Raw genomic sequence first — 12074 nt, 5'->3', positions numbered from 1 at the left:
GGAAAGTTCCCTGCAGGCCAAAAGAAAAAAAAGAAGAAAACAGCAATTGTGCCATGATCCTGCGGGTCTCACATGGGATCATAGCAAACAAAAATGTTTCAAATGGTGGCCCAGGGCTGCATTGTTTAATTAAGGGGAAAGGGGTGCATGGTCCCCCCTCCCTAGGCAGTCTTTGACCTCGGGGACCACATTCCCCAAGCCCCAATTTAAATAATATCGGGAGGGGGTGCTCGGCCACCTCTTCCCGAGCCTTTAAAAGGCCCTGGGACCCTATCCCCCAGGGCTGTCACATTTAAAACAAGCATTTGCAATGCAATAGGTCTCGCATTTACGCAAGTTTGAGCTTTTGACATTGCAAGTGACAATGCTTTTTATTTTTGTTTTCATTTTTAAATCATAAATAAAAGACATTGTCATTTACAATGCCAATAGCTTAAACTCACCTAAATGCAAAACTCATTGCATTGCAAATGCTTCTTAAGAGGGCGGCTCAATGAAAGCTAAATGCTTGTCTCCCTGGCAGTGGCGTTGCTGTCCTCGGTGTGGGGGAATGCTTTGCCATACAGTTCAACAAGAACCTTTTACAGACCAACATGAAATGGCACCGACTTGACGATGAACAAAAGCCTCCACACCGTCCCTGCTGGGGGCAGGCCGAGCTAAGCAAACTTCACACAAAGCTGCTGCGGCTGAAGTGAGTCACAGAGACACGATGCAAATACAGAGTAAAAGTCTTAGGTTTTTGCCACTCATCCATTGACAATACAACTAATTTCCTGTAAAGGGTGACTCACATGAGAAACTGATGCACATGAGTCCCAGCGTTTAAAATGTGGTTTGAATGAGGGGCGCACAGACACATGACGGGGTTTAATCGAAAACAGAAAAACACATCAATCTACAAGTTTGCAAAACTGGGCGATATTTGTAAAGAAAATATATACTATAATCATCATTGTGTGTTAGTACTTTTTCTAGAGCCACCTCAAACCCTCTTGTATTAGCTTTTTTTTTTAACGTTTGACGATTACAAAGTTGAGAATAGGCAATACTACGTGGTCTTTGGGCTTTTTTTGTTGCAGTTTTACTTAGCACAAACTCAACCCGAAGATATTAGAGCGCTTTACACAAGCACCAGTTGCGTTACCGACGAACATATTCATTTTTAGGCACGTAGTGATTTGCCCAAAATCACAGCCTAAGCATAAGCCTCCCGCCAGACTCGAACCCGGTTCACTCAGCTTCAAAGTCAGAGGTGCGTGGAAATCCCACCCAACATATTATAAAGCTTCAGCGTGCCCTGCTCCACTTTGTCCAGAAATTACACTTTGTATTATCGCGCTTTTGGACTGTGTTATCGTTACTCCAATATTGTGATTTATTTGAAACAATGGTACGGTTTGCTTACCGCCATGTGTGCTTGCATGGCGCTCTAGGCGGGCTGTCTGCGAGAGAAACATGACATTCTTTAAGCGGTGGGAGGGGGGCGAGAGCCCTCATTGTCTGCCTTCAGACGGTTGGCTTGTTGTGTGCTCAGCCAGTGAGTCCGAGGGGTTTAAGTACACTGGACATGAGCCACCCAAGCTACCCCTGGGCTACAGGAAGTGTGAGTGGGAAACCAGCAGCAGCAGAGCCGCGTTACCGAGCAGTGAGTGCAGCGCACAGCTGCAGCCATGCGGAGGGGCGTGCAACGGACGTCAATGTTGATTAACAAGAGGGAAACAAAATAAAACAATCCCCAAGCGTAAAGTAATAATTAAAATTAATTAAACGCTACACAATAGTTATGCCAAACCCACATAGCAATCGGCACAAGCTCCAAGCCGCGTGCTTGTCCTTGACCTCTGTGCATACAGATCGGCACAAGCCCCAAGCGTATAGGAAAAATAACAAGCTGCGCTCTGGTCGGCAATGCTTCCGGGTCGCCGCAGGCAGCGCGGCGGCCCGCCCTGCACGGGGAAGGGAGGCAGCTTTCGAGGAGGACAGCACCTGGCCGCGAGCGCGTTCTCGTGCGCGTGACCTTAACAAATCGCCGCGCGCGGCCAGTGCTGTCCTCCTGGAAAGCTGACACGCTAACTATAGGTCTTTGGCGAGAGCGAGCTTCGCTCGCTTCTAGCCGAGACCTAAAAAGGGAGAAGGGCCCCACACAACCCCATCCCTAAGCCTCTTTTGGCCCCGAGATCCCATCCTCAGGGCCGGCTCACATACTGTGTATGTGGGAGGCTTTTTAAATCTCCTGCCAAATGGGAGCAAACACAAAGTCTGCTCCCAGTGGGCGGGAGTTTTAAAAATGCTTCTGCAAGCGGGGAGCACACTTGTGTTCTGTTTCCATTTCTGCACTGATGTGGGTGGTGAAACAGAACAAGATTTTGGTCCTGCCAGAGGGAGCAGCATAAATAGCTGCACCTTCCGGCCGGGAGCAATGCTGGCTCCCACAGCATACAGAGTCCCGTCTGGGGACGCGGGGCCCTGGGGCACTGCTCGCTTCCCTCATTGTGTGCATTGTGGGAGCACTGGGTGGGAACCAGGGTACCCACCTTTAAATAATGTAGGTCCCAGGGAATATATATACACACCCTAGGGATGGAGTCCCTGGGTCCTGTTTAGGCTCAGGGAGGGGGCAGAGTTTCCCCTTACCTTAATTAACCCCTTCGCAGCTGGCCCGTTTTCGCCGCTGTGCGGTATACAAACGAACAGGGCGGGCCGTGACGAACCCCAGCCGTCATCCGCACACGAGCACCGCGGAGCGTGACGGCTGGGGTTCATCACCAGCATGCGAAGGGTTCATTACTCAGCTCCAGGGAATGGGGTCCCTGGGTCCTTATCATTCTCCCCTTTATAATTGTAATGCAGCCCAGGGGAATAAGGTCCCTGGGCCGTGCCTCCTTCCCCTTTTAAAAAATGGACGGCCCTAGGTGATGAGGTCCCTGGGGCCTGACAAATCTCAGGGAGGGAAGCCGCGTGGTCCCCCTCCTCTTTTTAAAAAATGAAGGGCCTAGGGGGATGGGGTCCTAATGGGGCATAGGGAGGGGGCCACATAGCCCTTCCCCCTTTTACATTGTATTTTGCTCCGAGGATTCAGTCTACAGGGCCTATTAACGGTCAGAGAGGGGGGCTGTACACCTTCCTCCTCTATTTAATAATATTTGGTCCTTGGGATAGGGTCCTCTGAGCCTTTTAAGCATGGAGAGGCAGGTCACATGGCCCCTCTCCCATTTTTATTGGATCTGGCCCCTGGGATGGGGTTCCCGGGCCCAATTAAGAGTCAGGGATGGGGTTGCACACCCCATTCTCCTTAATATACTTGTTTTGCCCCAGGGGATGGCATCCCTGGGCCCAAAGGCAAACGCTATACTGCACATGCCAAAGGTTGTGCACAGTGGGGGTTAGCAGCCTGGCTGGGGGTTTGCCACAGGACCAAGCCCTGTGGCCAACACCCCACTGCGCACAGCCAAAGTCTGCGTGAAGTGTGGGGATGACATACTGCGGGGAGTTGGAAGCAGGGACTGGCTGCAAGACAGGCCTTGAGGCTAACACCATACCATGGACAACCAAAGGCTGTGTGTAGCATGGAGCTGGCTGCCTCTGTGTAGTATTTTGTAATTACTTTCGGGCATGAATGCAATACTAGTTTATAGAGTAATGTGTACAAAAGAAGCTTGGGTGATGTAATCACTGTTGTCATTTGAGATGTCATCTGTCATATATGATGTCATAGAACATGTTAGTAATAATGTAATATGTGAGATCATATTGTTGAATTTTTGTGTTTTTTGAGTTCAACACTGTTTACAGTATTCACTTTTCTACTTATATCAACTTTATTTCTCAATGTAGCTTCGATGGCTATCATGGGTTTGATACAGATCAAAGTTGTCCGTACTAGGCTATTGTTTTTGGAAGAGACGTTCAGTATTTTTAGGAACATGGCTTGCTCTGAACGGGTGTTTACAGATTGAGCACTGTATCCAGTAAGTGTTTTGTGAATATATATATATATGTGGTTGAATGTTAATGTGAACTATGCTACCTAGGGAGTGTATAGTATAGGGTTAATGTGGTGAACAACACATACTTTCTACAACTAAGGGAGTTGTTTCTGTGATAACATTTATCATGGCTCATATTTTTCTGAGTTATTTTGTACGTACATTTAGAACTCTAAAGCTATACACGTTTATAGAGCAATGCGCACAAAAAAGCGTGGATGATTTCATCAGTAATGTCATCAATGACTGCATTTGAGATTTCATAAATGATGTCATAGAACATGTCATGAGTGATGTTATTTGTGAGGTCATAAGCAGTCCATGGCGTGGGCGTAAGTTATAATAAGTGCTACTAACTATAACTTCAGAATTTCTATGTTTTTTAAAACTTTAAAACCTAAACGTTGTTTCTGCTAAATTCATCCAGTTATAACATTACTTTAACCTTTGTTTTGTTCAGTGAGTAGATCCTTTCAATCAAATCAAGAAATAGGTGTGGTTACTGTGCACAAGGTCAGATTTCCTTCTGTCATTAATAAGGAACTCCCATGCGAAAATATACAATTCCACACCTTTCAATTCTGTAAGGTTAGAGCTCTGCTACACCTAACTTTCATCACATATGCCACCCTTCATTTCCTACACCTTTATTGCATCGTAAGTATGCAACAGGGGCTGAGAGAGCATGAACTCCTTGATAATATTCAGACTAGGGAGAAATCTTACCCTGCTACACATACTTCAAGACGTAAATCTTTCAGACTCAGACACAACAATTCTGGAGATAGCAATACAGAGACAGGGATTCATTCTGAGGAATTTGAAAACTGATTCCAAGTAGAAATACCATAACATTTTAATCAAACCATCACCATGCTTATAAGCCAAAACAGTGCCAAAGGGCCGTTGGAAATATTGGATGTTGCTGTCAGGGTTTCCCTTATTCACCGGGTCAACTGTGCTCTGAAGTACTCTGGTGGAATATTTGCAAGTGTCGCAGTCATGTTGGGGAAGCAATTCTGGATCCACTACCTCACGCGCTACCACTCTGCACTATATTACAGCAATGCATGATGATCAGTTGCTCTTGACTGCCGCTGGTTCCTGAGGAACAGAACATGCTGTGAGGGCGTTACTTTGGCACACAACTTAATAATGAAGCGTTTCCCCAGAGTATGCATGGCCAGATATGTCTGATTCGAGGCTCGCATGCACTGCGTTCTGGTACACGAGAAGCAAAAGTTTCAAAACCAGCTTGCCCAGCGGAATCTGTTTACTTTTTACTTACTTGTGAAGGCCACCTACAAATTCTCCTGTGCTCAGTTATGTACCTAATTATTTTCTTGGTTGGAACTTTTTTCATGTGATCAGTGCTAAATCTGTGCATATAGTAGGGTATGTATTGGAGTTCTACCTTTATATCAAGTAGCACTGGTCCAGTGATAATGTATGGGGATCATTTTGTTGGTGATCTCTTTGATTCACAGACCATTGACTTTACTAAAAAAACACTTTCAGACACAATCAAAATGTGATACCTAGTTTTCTTTCAAAGGCTGCTTGGCTGATTGTGCATGTTCAAATTGGGGCAGCTATGTTACAGTGGAACAAAAGATACAACAGACCATGTGCGTGTGCCTTAGATCTTTAAATGGGAACACAATATATGTTAATGCCGATGAAGGGCAAACTAAGGAAAGATATGCCCATAGGATCGATCAAAAAATCAGCCACAGGGCTACATGCAATCTCAATATAAGATAGAGTACCATCAGAAAAGCCCAAGTAGACAATGTTATAACAATTAAGGTGGACATTCATTAGTAACTACAGTTTTGAAGGAAGGAGTCAGAGGAGTGAGGTGGTCCAGGAGGAAAGTGTGTGCCCGGTTACCGGGCCTCAAATTGTTATTAACAGAATTTGTTGAACAGTTCTGGTCCTGGTTCAAGTTTATTGTTCCAGAAGACTGAAATGTGCTGCAGTATGTTTCATAAAATTACTAAATAGATACATTGACAATCTGCACAACTAAATACCTAGGGAAGCTGCCTCCAACAGACAAACCTGACCAGACTATGCTGCTCCAACTGGTATGATTATGTATTAAAATGTGTAGGATGTTGTGTTTTAAGAACTGGCGGAGCTAAATTGAACCATCCAGTGGTGTACTGATCTTTTGGCTTAGTCAGAGAAACAAGTGGCTCAATCCATTCCTCCGCACCTCATTTTAAGGCTGTTAACAAACATTCACTAATTACTAGTTTCAATGCATAGATTTATTTTGATCACTGAATTCCGGAAACCGCAAAAGAAGATGGTAGTTCAGCACAAGTAGTATAGATGCCACAGAGCGGGTTAATGAAAAAGAGGGAATGTGAATAACATACTGAAGTGAGCAGTAAATGTACAGTACTCAGAACACCACATTGTGTCTGACACAGAGAGACCAGTCTCATCCTCTGTACCATTCGAAATAACAATAAGTAAATTCACCTTATCTCATCACCCCTGAAGATGATAATGTTGGACATGGTAACAATACTCCACACAGAAGTAATCACCCTCCACACGGCATATCAAAAGCAAACAACAAATTGATGAAGCGGGGAAGAATTCAGGGTGAACAGATGCAACTGTTCTGTCACATAGTTTCCCTGTATTTTTGTCAAAAATTGTACATTTGAAATAGGACAAAAGATAGCTACATTTATGGAGTTTCAATAAGTTTTTGTCACTGAAACGGTAAACCGCTCTTTTTGAGTGAGGAGAACATGAGACCTTTTTACAGAACTCTCTCCAATCAATTCAATAATAATATGGTCAACAAAGTCTCAGAATAGGAGTACGGATGAAGGGTAGTTCTCTGGAATGTTAAGTGAATGGCGAAGAGTGTGGATCGTTGGCAATATAATGGACCTACTGCCCCAGGGTTCTCCAAAGTTGGTCCTGGAGGGCCAGGTCTATGCCATATTTTTAGGATATCCCCATTTAGATAAATGTAGTTGTCTTAAAAATCTGCCATGTATTCGGCCATCCAGGACCAACTTTGGAGAACCTTGCAATGCCCTAATTCACAGTACCAGGGGTGACGTTGTCTATGAACTAAAGATACACATTAGGTTTGGATGTAATCACAAGGGTGTTCTGTGTCTCACTGAGGTAGGCTTGGAGTCACAAAGTTGTTTGTTAGTTTATCCTATTTAAAGTACATTTTGTTTTTATTTTCTGACATATGTCCTAAGTAATTTGAGCTGAATTTCTATATTGTCTAACTATTTCTCTACTGAAACCTATATCGTTGTAAGTGGCTTATTTATATTTTATATCAGTTTTTTCGTATTGTAACAAGTGGGAATTTATGGAGATTACACAATGGTTCACTAATGAACACCTACCAAAAATCATCAGGAAAATACGACTCCAGTCCCACCTTATGTGACACTTTATATGCCCACATCTTTACCATCAGAGTCAGAGAGATTGGTGCCACGCGATGAAAACAACGTTGCCGCTTTGAAAAGCATAACACGTCTGTAATGCCATAGCTGACTCCAAAGAAAATTCCCCATTATGAAGACAATGTTAGCCTTCATAACAGTGGCAAACTGTTCTTTATTCGCATGTTAAATAAGAATGACATTATAGCTGTACGAGACAGTCTAAGCATCTTTCTTCATGGGTAACTGTGTACCCCTTAAACACCAGACTTTCTCTCTTTCTACCATAAATCTGCCTGCTCACCTCCCTAATGCACCAGAAACACCACTATGGTACAAGAATTTGTAAATGCAATTCCAAACTCTATCCCGACCCAGTCCATAATCTTGCCAATATAAAGAACCACACTGCTCCCAGTGTGTCTCAGCAATCCGTATCTTTCCCTTACATCTTTATATACTTGGCAAACTCCCCATTCACTTTTTGTGGTTATTAAGAACTGGGGATACCAGTTTCCTGAGCTGCTTAACAGGTTTATGTGGACCTTTCTGTGCTGCAAAAATGTCCTGAGATGTAACGTCTACTTAAAGGAACTGAGTGCTGTGAAGCTGCAATTACCTGCATCTCAGACGAAGGAAATGGTAAGAGAGAATCCCGAACCAGGGAAACTGCCAGCTAAACTCGAGCTCTGTAGACCTGTTAGTGCAGGTCGAAAAGGTCTGGTGAAGCTACGAGAAAGTCTACTACCCTGAATTTGGAATTGAGCAAGGAAGAACTAAGAGTTTCAGAAATGTAGGCTGAAGAAAGGTATGAGTGTGGGGAGATAACAGAATGGACGGGCCATGTGTGTGTGTGCCTTAGAACTCACACAAGTGTTTTTGAGCATGGTAATATTTCAGGGTTCAAAAGTATTAATTTAGCACAATACTACATCACTAGAAATCTACCACATGGCTTTTGACTCAACAACAATATATGAAATTGCAGTACATTTTATGATGCAGATTTCAAGTTGTTTCTTGTAAAGTATGGATGGATTATCAAGACCTGGTTTTATTGTGGTTTTACTCTTCCCCCTTTCCCAATTTGTAGGCCTACAAATCATGGAACGCAAAGAAGAAAACAGTAAGAGCTAGATATCTACTCACGCCTGAGATGTAACAATGTGAGAAGTGTGCACTACGTGAACCAAATCAGAGGAAATCACTGTGTGGCCAAATTACATCATGAGAAATAAATGCCATGAGGTAAACTTGCAAGCTTTGAGCCTTAATCCTGCTACTACAAAGTAGAACAAACATGTACATAAACCATGTAAAATGATTTGTTAACTTGCCATGTAAATATGTTGGTCATTTCCACGGATATATATTTTTTACTGTTCACTGCTCTCCTTTTTAAGTTTTTTCGTGATTTGTACGAGGGAGCTCCTTCTGGGCTTTTTATGGTAGGACATGTTTTTGTTTAGGGAACCAATTAGTATGGCTTTTCCTTGTATAGTGTTCTTTTCAAGGGAGAACATGCTGCTTTTGCATTTCAGATCTAACAACACAGCAGCAAATTAGCAGAGACTGGTGTAACTTGTGTAATGGAAGGAGGAATATCTTACAAAAGGAAATTGGAGAAGGGACTTGAGGGGCGCTGTAGAACGACTAGTCTGGGGACCTGTAAGAAAAGCAACTGTGTAGTAGTCATTTTAGAGGGAGCAGTGGCGATGTGGGCACGGGAGGGCAGGGGGAAAGTACCAGAAACGGAGAGTTGGTCACTTGAAGGCACAAAGAGAGAAAATGGATGTATGACGTTACCATGCATACTTTTAGCACGCATACCTTTACAACTCAATTTTTACAACGCAGGATCCATTACAACGAAGTACCATTACAACGCATTTTTTTACAAAGCAAATACCTTTACAACGCATACCATTACAACGTAAGTATAGGTAAGTATATAATATTTTTAAAAATGTAAGTTATTAAATTTAATATAATTTAATTTAATTTAATTTTAATTGAATTTAATTATTTTTAAAACCCAAACCTAGCCCTGAACCCTAAAAATACCCCTTTACCCAAAAACCCAAACCTACCCCTGAACCCTAAAAATACCCCTTTACCCAAAAACCCAAACCTAGCCCTGAACCCTAAAAATACCCCTTTACCCAAAAACCCATACCTAGCCCTGAACCCTAAAAATACCCCTTTACCCAAAAACCCAAACCTAGCCCTGAACCCTAAAAATACCCCTTTACCCAAAAACCCAAACCTAGCCCTGAACCCTAAAAATACCCCTTTACCCAAAAACCCAAAGCTAGCCCTGAACCCTAAAAATACCCCTTTACCCAAAAACCCAAACCTAGCCCTGAACCCTAAAAATACCCCTTTACCCAAAAACCCAAACCTAGCCCTGAACCCTAAAAATACCCCTTTACCCAAAAACCCAATCCTATAACATTTTTACTATAATTATATACTTACCTATACTTACGTTGTAATGGTATGCGTTGTAAAGGTATTTGCGTTGTAAAAAAATGCGTTGTAATGGTACTTCGTTGTAATGGATCCTGCGTTGTAAAAGTTGCGTTGTAAAAGTAGTCCGTTGTAAAAGTTGCGTTGTAACGGTTACATACCAGAGAAAATATGTAGGTTGGAGGTATTTGCTGCAAGGAGAGCGTTGATAGCAATCAAAAGGGGGAAATGGTTTGTGAGGGGCATCTATGACACTAAGTGAGGGTGGGCCTAAAGATATTTATGGCGGACATGTGAAGGGCGCAGAGGGCATTAGGTTGGGGGGCGCCTGAGACATGGAGAGGGCATTGACTCTGGGGTGATAGCTGTAGGCACTCACTAATAGCGAGTAATTCGTGTTTTGGTACAGATGGTTTGAGTAGCTAGGGTTTCTGGGAAACACTTAGTGGTAACAGCTGGTAAAAGACAGGAAGAGGGGACACTTGTTCAGGGTAACACTATGTGCTTTTAGAAAGGTGGCCTCTGGGACATGGAGTGGTGTCTGCAGCTCTTCAGGAGGCTGTTGGGGGCTGGAGCACAAAGGTTAGATTTTTATAAAACCTAGGGTATGAATCAATTTGGGGTATGCTTTGTTTAACTTTTGACTGCAGTTGGACTACGAGCCTCACATTGCCTAAGTGACCTAGAGGAGAGGTATGCCGACTGGCACTGTGCAGCACATCGTAATAACCCGTAACACGCAGGGCTGCCCCTCGGCCAAGGCAGACCCAACTAGCCCTGTTAGAGGCAAGAGGAGGCTGGACTGGGCCACCTTTTTTTGGCTTTAAGGATTGCATTTGATTGGATGCTGTGAACTTTTTGTCTAATGCGATGGGGGTAATTGATAATGAAGTTGTAAATGTTGAAGGAAGGTCAGAACGTTGGCAAAGAGCAGTTAAAGAGGTTTTTACCACTGATCCCATGGTTCTGTAAACTAGCCTTATGAAAAATTCTGTTGGCGTAAGCAATACCGAAGCTGTGGCTAAGTCTAACCTATGTGTTTCTAATGTTCCTTTTTTGATTGATATATCCCCTCCTAGGTTGACTGAGTCCCCACGTGCTCAGAAAATGAAAGCTGACCATAGACCTGCAGGCCAAAAGGAAAATCGATTATATCAGAGAATGTCAAGGGCAACTGTACCTGTGGGCAAGTAGGAAAGGACGAGAACATGTCCCAACAGTGGTCATTATCTGAGGTGGTTGTTAATTGTAACTGTCTAATGGAGGGGGCTATTTCGGGAATGTTGCATACTGTTCTTAAAAACACTTAAAGGGCTTGAGTCTACCGTGACGAGTCTACCGTAGCAACGATCTTAGCCACAATAAGTATCCCGAATCAGTCAGCTGAAAATGGGGCTTGGTGTTTGCCCAAGATAGTACCAAGCGAGCAGCAGAACATGCCCTTAATTAACTCAGTGTAGCAAGAGTGCTAAATTGGGGCAATTGAGGGAGTAAGGCAACTAATCCATCTGTAATTAGGGGACCAGTACAAAATGATCCAAGTCCACTGTTTTTACCCCAGGGGTCTGATGGTTTGACATCACCTACGGATGATGCCCTGCACCCGAGGCAATCCCCTATAAAAATGATCTTTAATGATGTACAGCATTTGTAGGATACTCGCTTTGACTGAGCTCAAGAATAAGGAGGTGCGCTGGTGAACATGAGGGTGGGTGGCTTCCAACAACTCTATCATGATATAATCATGGTGAGCAGTGTAAAGTGGGTAGGTAGGTCTCGACCTACGCCATGTTCAGTTGATTGCGTTGTTGAGAACTTTCGGTTTAGATCCATGGTGGGAAGTATATTGGCTACTATCAATAGTTTACTCTCTAAACCGAGTAATATAACTGCTCTCCCACCGGGCTACTTTTATAGGCTGACTACTCAGAAGTGTTCTGGTGTAATTCAAGGGCATGCACGGTCAGCAATGAGGGGGTGGGGGAGCTGGCTATTCTGGTATCATTCCTATTCCCTGGGAAACCCCAAAAATTCTCGTCAAATTCCCTATTTATATCAAATGTTGTGGTTAGTTTCACCAGGGGGTTTCCAAGTGGTTGTGATTAATATGCTTAAGAACTTGTTCGGTTCACGAAGTGCTGAGACTATTTATACTGTTGATAAAATTTGGGCAACGACT

General features: G+C 43.4%; 1 protein-coding gene across 2 annotated transcripts in view; it reads right to left on the bottom strand.

Moving 5' to 3' along the window:
• The window catches only part of XAF1 (XIAP associated factor 1), a 179237-nt gene that overhangs the window by 121766 nt on the left and 45397 nt on the right, over window positions 1-12074 (bottom strand). The window lies entirely within an intron of this gene.

This window comes from Lissotriton helveticus, chromosome 12, assembly GCF_964261635.1.
Source record: "Lissotriton helveticus chromosome 12, aLisHel1.1, whole genome shotgun sequence".
In the NCBI taxonomy this organism is placed as follows: Eukaryota; Metazoa; Chordata; class Amphibia; order Caudata; family Salamandridae; genus Lissotriton; species Lissotriton helveticus.
The sequence above is the reverse complement of the archived record's forward strand: the minus strand, read 5'-3'. Positions and strand labels throughout refer to the sequence as shown.